This window comes from Thamnophis elegans, chromosome 8 (genome assembly GCF_009769535.1).
Source record: "Thamnophis elegans isolate rThaEle1 chromosome 8, rThaEle1.pri, whole genome shotgun sequence".
In the NCBI taxonomy this organism is placed as follows: domain Eukaryota; kingdom Metazoa; phylum Chordata; class Lepidosauria; order Squamata; family Colubridae; genus Thamnophis; species Thamnophis elegans.
In genome coordinates, this window is record NC_045548.1 from 69,851,778 (window position 1) to 69,860,191 (window position 8,414).

An 8,414-nucleotide genomic window follows, 5' to 3' on the forward strand; every position below is an offset into this window, starting at 1 on the left:
CAAGTCACAAGACCCTTGCACCCCTAACTCTTTAGAAAAAAAAACCCTGGGGTGTTCAAACTTGACAGCGTTAAGACTTGTGGATTTCAACTCCCAGAATTCCTCCTCTCGCTCTTCATCTTGATGATATGCAGACGGGCGGAGGGAGGGAGTTGGAACCGGTTCTAAACGGCACTGTAGATTTGTAGAACCTCTTCTATAGAAGAGGTTAGAACTGGCAGGGACCCACCCCTTCTAGGTAGGCAGGCAGGCAGGCAGACCAACCGACTGACCGACCAACTGACCAAGGGTAAACATACCCAAATTCATTTTATTTAGTTTCTGGTTCTCTGATCATCCTTTGGCCATTTCTGAATGTTTTCACATTTCTTGAATATTTCTTAAAGTATGGTACCCAGGAATGGTCTTTGTAGGGAAGGATAAATTTACCAGAATAAAATGGAACTGTTGCTTTTCTAGTGTATGCTTCTGGAGATGCAGCCTAAAATTGTATGTGTCTTTCTTGCAACCACATCATACTTCCGACTCATATTCACCATGCAAATAACTAATGTCCCAACACCTTTTTCACAACTTTAACGTTTGTGGGGTTTTTTGTAATTATCATTTTAAGTACCAAGAGTAGACACTTAACTTGCTAAACCATTAAATTAAAGCAACAGTGATTGTTGCTTTAGTCAATATGCTAACATAATTAGTTTTAACCTTGGGTAGTTATTAATATAGCTTGGCTATTTTTTAGTGATGTGTTAATGTACGGCTAAAGATATTGTGCTAAGCCAGAACAGTAAGTGAATTTGATAACCAAATGCAGCATTTGGTGCATCCCCAGTTTAAAAATCAGGAGGCTATGGAGAAGCATAAACCACCTCATTTTGCAGGCTGTGATAATAGCCAAAATGTTAAATTGGCTAACATACCCTTGTATAGAGTTAACCAAGCTGTTTGGTCAACCATGTCATCTGAAGCCACAAAGGGCAACTATTTTGGTTTCTAAAGACTGGGATTTGGGCTTATGAGAAATTTGGGGGAAAATTCAGTTTCTGGAAATGCAAAATTGAGTACTTGACCACTGAATGTTATAATAACCCACAAAGTACAGTAAATGAATTCCAGTGGATGGAGATCAAAACAATGGCACAAGCATACTCATTAACCACACATTGACTGCACATGTGTTTTCAAGTATTCCCACCCACTTAAAAGATTGGTACTACTCAGGGTGGGTTCCTGCCAGTTCTAACCTCTTCTATAGAAGATGTTCCACAAATCTACCGTGCCGTTTAGAACCGGTTCCAGCTCCCTCCCCCTGCCCGTCCACACATCATCAAGATGAAGAGCGAGAGGAGGAATTCTGGGAGTTGAGGTCCACAAGTCATAAAGCTATCAAGTTTGAACACCCCTGGGGTTTTTTTTCTAAAGGGTTAGGGGTGCAAGGGTCTTGTAACTTGACAGGTTTAAGACTTGCGTACTTCAAATGCCAAAATTTCTGAACCAACATTTTGGTTGCTAAGCAAGAGCGTTGTTAAGTGAGTTTCACCACATTTTACAAGTTGGCCATGCCCACCCAATCACATGACTGCCAAGCCACTCCCACTCAGTCACATGGCTGGCAAGTGACCAGCTACCACTGGTACTACTAATTGTTCGTCTATTATGAATGGTTTTCAACCAGACTTTCCCAAGTGTAAAGTGTGTCAATGAAAAAAAAACATATAACCGTTCTGAAAGATCGAAGGGAACATGTGTAACTCAGAATTAGGATACTCATTTTTTATTAGTTTATCAAAATATAAAATAGAGAAGAGCTCAAAGCATTGTTAGAGACCCCACGCACGGACTTCACAGTCTGTTTCTGTCACTCCCCTCTGGGAGGAGGTTTCAAAGTATTTCTAGCAGGACTACCTTATGCTGTAAGAGCTTAGTTCCCTATGCCATCTGTCTGGTAAACTCTCAATATTCGTTTCTCTCACCGTGTACATCAGAGGTGGGTTCCTACTGGTTCGGACCGGTTTGGCCAAGTAGGTAGTAACTCAGATGGCCACGTGCCCAAACTGGTTTTATTGGCAGCGCCATAAGCACCGCCATCTTGTTTTTTGCTTCTGCGCATATGTGCATAGCATTGACGTGCAGTCAGGTGAGGCACAGCCTCACCACTCCCACCATGAAAAGAAAAGAAAAATGTAAAAGGAAAAAGGTGAGAGCTGAGGTCAGGCTGAGCTAGTTGCTGCCAGAGTCACCGTGGAAGACTCTGCTTAACTGTTTAAAAAAGCCTCTAAAAAGTGGCCTCTACTATGAGGCAGGAGAATGGTGTGCCTCATCTAGTCTGACTTTAGGCATTTTATGATTACTCGAGCAGAGTTAAGCAAGAGTTAAAAGCCTAAAAATTCCTGATGTAGGTGAGGCACGCAGTTCTCCTGCCTCATAGTAGAGGGAGATCATTTGGGCGGGGCTTCTTCAGATGACCCGAGGCAAGAGCAGAGTTGAAATCCTCTCTGAAAGAGCTGGAAAAGGTACGTGTGGGTCGGAGGGAGGGGGAGGAATTCAAACTTCATCCTCCTGGTGCGGGGCTTTGGGCAAAGGCTGGAGGGAAGGACCCTGGTTCGCTTGTGCTCTCCCCCCACCAAGTGTAGTTTGATTGCAGGCAGAGCCACGTTGCCTTTTCAAACCTGTAATCAGTGAAGCTGGGATGGATCCTTCCAGGGCTGGGGGAAAGTATGTGTGCTCCACCAGTATGGCTCTTTGACTGGCTTCCTGCCTCCTCCTGTGGTCTCCTCGCTGGTGCTCTCCCTCCAATCCAACTTCTCTGTGTGTGTGTGTGTGTGTGTGTGTGTGTGTGTGTGTGTGTGTGTTTGAGAGAGGGTGGAGGGAGGGAGAGAGGGAGGAAGGAGGGGAAGTGAGAAGAAAAAGAAAGAAGGAAACTTCTTTCGCAAAGGAGAAAAAAATGCTGTTGCTTTAAATCGGAACTGAGCATGCCTGGCTGTGGAATTCTGGGAGTTGAAGTCCACAAGTCTAAAAAAATTTGAAACCCACTACTGTGTCAGTGCCTCACCAGCCATAAACCTCACCGCACGTCACTGGTGCATAGTGCATGCGCACCCGAAGTACATCCCTGAGGGAGCCAGCAATAACAGAAGCCAGAAGCCACCCTTGGTGTACATGTATACATCAGAACTATACTGTGTTGCTTCTCCATGTCATATAATATATGTGGGCACATGCACAATTTTGTATTTATTTATTTATTTTGTCATGTTTATGTTTATATTAGAGGTGGAGACCCTTTTAAGAGCTGCATGCAACAAAATTTCATTTTAAAGTATGCCGATCAGTGTACATTTAAAGTGACAATAAAGTTATTCTAACTTATTTGTGAGCCGCAGTGGTGCAGTGGTTAGAATCCAGTATTGCAGGCTACTTCTGCTGACTGCCAGCTGATTGCAATTTGGCAGTTCAAATCTCACCAGGCTAATTGTATTCTTCTCTTTAATTAAAGCATCTCTGCTAACTCCATCAACTCTTGCAGCCATTCGTCCCTTGTGGAGATCAAAGTTGTCCTTCCATTTTTGCGCATATTGAGGATTCTTGCAGCTTGTCGGCATATATAGCATCAAAGTTCCAATCTGTTTTTCAAGTTCTTTATCCAGCTGAGTGTTGATCGGGAAGTAAACAATTCCTCAATCAAGGAACTACCAACTCAGACGTACAAGCTGTAAACAATGGCCTAGCCCATTGGTGACGAACCTATGGCACGCGCACTGGAAATGGCATGCACAACCATCCCGTGAAGAATACGCGGCCTCACTGGCTCCTCTTCTGTGTTCCTATGCACACATGTGCGCCAGCCAGCTGGCCTTCACACACGCGAGACTGCCGAAATCTGGAAGAGCAACATTCTGGTGCGCATGCGCACACTGGCACCCAAACCTCTGGGTTTCCATTGCATGCATATGTGACAGCCAACTGTTTGTCGGGCCCATGCTGGAAACCCAGAAGTTTGGATGTTAGTGCATGCGTGCATGATGGAACGCTGTTCTTCCAGGTTTTGGCACTCCTGCACAGGAGAAGGCCAACAAGGCCACACATTCCTCATGGGATGGTTTGCATGCCATTTCTGGCACATAGGTAGGCATGCGGGTACGAAAAAGGTTTGCCATCACTGGCCTAGTCCAAGAACTGCCAAGAAGACTCCCACTAACACCAACAGGGAAAGTCACTAGTATATAAACAGAGTGCTAACCTCACTCTTTTCTACCACTGGGTAATGAAATATCTGCAAGAAAACAACCAAGCTCAGAGAGCACCAAGAGGCCTACAACTCTGAAAGATCTACTTTATAATGCCAGGTTAACATCCCAGAACTTTTTTTGCTGAGATCCCATTCTCCACAGACCATCACCAAGGGGCATCTGGAGAGAACAGTAAAACTGATATTGTTTTTGATAATCCCCATAAGCTCTCTCATCCCAAGAGTCATCTAACGGAGACAAGACAGAGCAGGTGGCAATAATGAGCATTACGCCTGTTGAAGCATTTTCTGTAATATGGATTACTGTGGAATTTTTCCCTTCTTGCTCTCAAGGGAAAACTGTGAACGGTAAGCCTTTTCTAACAACTTTGCTAAGCTTTTCAATTGGCTTTTTCTCAGCCAAACTGAGCCAGTTCTTTGCTTTTTTTTAAAAAAAATAGTCAAATGGGAAAGAATTGGAGGAAACATGATTGTTGGCATCCGTTGGTCAAATCAAGAGGTTGACCAAGCTGCTGGAAAAATACAGCAATTTGTGTGTAGTGATTTGCTTTGAGCTCAGTGCTTTGCAAGCTAGGTCAGTAGCTGCTGAATTTCTCGTCCTGTAACTTTTAGAGTCGCTTTATTCGAAGTAGTTATATCTTGTTCTCACTCACAATAATTGTGTTCCACCCTTAGGCTGCTAAGATTTTCAGCCACTTGAGAAGATCGCTTCCCATTTAGTAACTAAATGCAAAACATAGAATTTGATTTTTTTTTCCCCACATTGGGAGATACTCAGCAAAGTTCAACTAATAGCTCCTTCAATCCAGAGCTGGCTATATTTTCAATATGACATTATCCATGAAAATATTCAGATTAGCTATCAACAATGTTTTTGAGCCACTCGGATAAAGCTAATAGAAAAGCACGCTAAGGAACAACACAATGGGGACTGGTCAGGTCATTCAATCTGTTGGAGTCTCACAATCCACTAAGATGTGTGACCTCCTTACCAATGGCAAATAAGTTGCTTGAGCCCTCTGTTTTACAAAGTGTCCCAGAAAAGTTACGGCTTAAGAGACAAGCCTTCAAGGCAAGATATCACCAATCAGCCAGAGACTTGCTGGAATTGAATATTGGGGAACGAATCCATACGCGGCCACTGCCTGGAGATCGAACAGATCACTGGAAAATCTGTTTACAACAGGTGGCACCACGCTCCTATCTAGTGGATGTTGAGCAGGGGTGGGATTCAGCCGGTTCGAACCGGTTTGGGCGAACCGGATGTTAATTTTACACCTGGTTCACCGAACCGGTAGTTCCAAGGACTGGCTGATGGCGCCCACCCTGCTTTGCCCCTCCCAGGAGTCTCAACGAAGCCCATTTTGGATGCCAGGTAAGTGCAGGGCCTTCACGGAGGCCCTGGGAGAGCGAAAAACAGGCCTCCCAGAAGTTCCAGAAGTTCAGAAATGGGCCCGTTTCCAGCCTCCAAAGGGCCTCCGTGTCAAGCCGGCCTCCCTCAGCAACCAAGAAAGAAACCACTTAACTCCATTTTGCAGAATTAAGAGTACTTTTACTGGTTATGAAAAGATAGCAGCTAAGGCAGCAAGACTGTTGGTGGTGCAATACTGGAAGAAGGAAGACTTGCCTACAATCCAAGAATGGACATTGAAAGTCACAAACCTAGCCGAGATGGCTAAAATATCGGCATATCTTAAAGATCACTCAAATGAGAGATATAAACGAGACTGGAAAAAATGGATTGACTATATACAAAATAAATATGGGACCAAGAAATTCCAGTTAGCCTATGCTTAAGATCAGAAATGATTTAAATTGTTTAAAGTTAGTTCAGCAAGAAGAAGCTAAGGTCAATGCAGAATGTCATCAATTTCGTTATTTCTTTTTTTTTTCAATAGATTTTAGACTGTGTTTGTTAAAAATCCATACCGTGTACGGGTTCTGGTAAGTCGGGGGGGAAGGAGGTGGGGGGTAGGGGGTGGAAGGAGGGAGGGGCACACACACACAAAAAAATTGTACTTCGATGTTTTAATGATTGACGAATGATGAAATATTTGTGTTTTAAAAGAATTATTTTTTTAAAAAAAAGAAAGACAAAAAAAAAGAAAGAAAAGATAGCAGCTAAGCAAAGCAAGGTCTGAGGCAAAAGCGTGCGAAATCATACATATCAATATATGTCCAACCCCCTCCCCCTGGTAACCCTCAGACCACTGTTTAATCTGCAAATCCCTCAGGTGTCAAGTGGGTTTCATCTCCAAGGAGCATCATCAGGTTGGTATGCAAGACAGTTGGCCTTGACCAACTCCAAGCACCAGTCTCCAGCATGCGCAGTAGACGGTGAGAACAAAACTCCCCTTTTACAATCTCTCCTGAACTAAATCTTCCCCTCCCAAATACCAAGCCGGAACTTGGGGGAGGCCGTTTTCACCCTCCCAGAGGCTCAAAGAAAGCCTCCAGAGCCTAGGGAGGGCAATCCCCCTGCCCCCTGCCATGGTGCAGGAAGCTGAGTAGGCCATGCCCACCATGGCCATGCCCACCCAGCCCAATCTGGACCAGACTGGGAGCAACCCACCTCTGATCGCAGACTACTACTGATATTGAGGTATGAGAAGGAGTGTGAGAACTTGGGGGCGGAGTTAAAAGAGGTATCAGCCTAGAATCCCTACAAACTATCTGAATCCAACCAACCTTCCTTGAATTTCATGGGCCCTTATCTAACTCCAAGCAGGTGATAACAGTTATTTGAGAAGATACCTGTGCATAGGATTTTAGAAATAATAGTTTAATTGGACCTTCATGTGTAGATCTGATCTTCTGCACCTGACAATTTACTTCAATGGGAAAACTTTCATTCAAGGGCCCAGCACCGTAGCTGAAGACTCGGGAAGGCAGGCGAATTGATTAAAATGTATGAAGGCTCTCCAGATTGTTGCCAGAAATGTAAAAACTCAAATAGGAACCTTTTATGGCCTTTGGTGGACTTGCAAAAAAAAAAAGATAAGCAATATTGGATTGGAATTAACAAAGCAATTCAAAAAGTTTTGAAAATTAATATACAACTCAGACCTATTTCTATTTTCCATTAGGGCTTATGGATAAAGCCTAACAGGAAAAATTGGATGGTATTTTAGTTTCACACATAATAAAAGCAGCACAACTGTGATATGCTTGGCACAGAAAAGATCCTGCAATACTTACAGTAGAAAAATGTTAGTAAAAGCAACAATGGCTAAATTAACAGCTCGTTGTGAGAGAAAAGTTTTTGAAGAAAGTTATTGGAAGCCTTTTAGGGATGTTTTTCAGCAGATGCAAAAAAAAATTTGTCAGATGGATTTGATGATTCCTAAAAATAATTAAGATTTCTCTTTCTCTTTTGGGTGGGATATGGGCACTATTAAATGAAGAGTTGAATGTAATATTTTCATATCACTGGAAGAAGAAATCAGAGGTCATTCTTGGCATAATGTTTTGTTTTCCTCTGCTTTTTAAAATATCTTTCTGCCCCTTTATCTTACATTTTCTTTCTTATCTTAATCTTTCTTTCTGACTGTCACACCTTCCTTCTACTATTTTCCTCACAACAACAACCCTGTGAGGTGAGTTGGGCGGAAAGTAAAAGACTGGCCCACCTAGCTGGCTTTCATGCCTAAGGCGGGGCTAGAACTTAAATTCTCCTGGTGATTGGCCCATAATCACCCAGCCAGCTGTCTTGCCTAAGGCGGGGCTAGAACTTAAAGTCTCCTGGTGATTGGCTCATAATTACCCAGCCAGCTGTCTTGCCCAAGGTGGGGCTAGACCTTAAAGTCTACTGATGATTGGCCCAAGGTCACCCAGCCAGCTGTCTTGCCTAAGGTGGGGCTAGAACTTAAATTCTCATGGTGATTGGCCCATGGTCATCCAGCCAGGTGTCTTTCCTAAAGCGGGGCTAGAACTTAAAGTCTCCTGGTGATTGGCCCATAGACACCCAGCCAGCTGTCTTTCCTAAGGCGAGGCTAGAACTTAAAGTCATCCGCAGGCACGGGATTAGATACCATCAATATGCGGACGATACTCAACTGTATCTGTCCGCCCCGTGCCAAATCAATGAAGCGGTTGACGTGATGGGCCAGGGTCTTGAAGCCGTTATGGACTGGATGAGGGTTAACAAGCTTGTGCTCAACCCAGA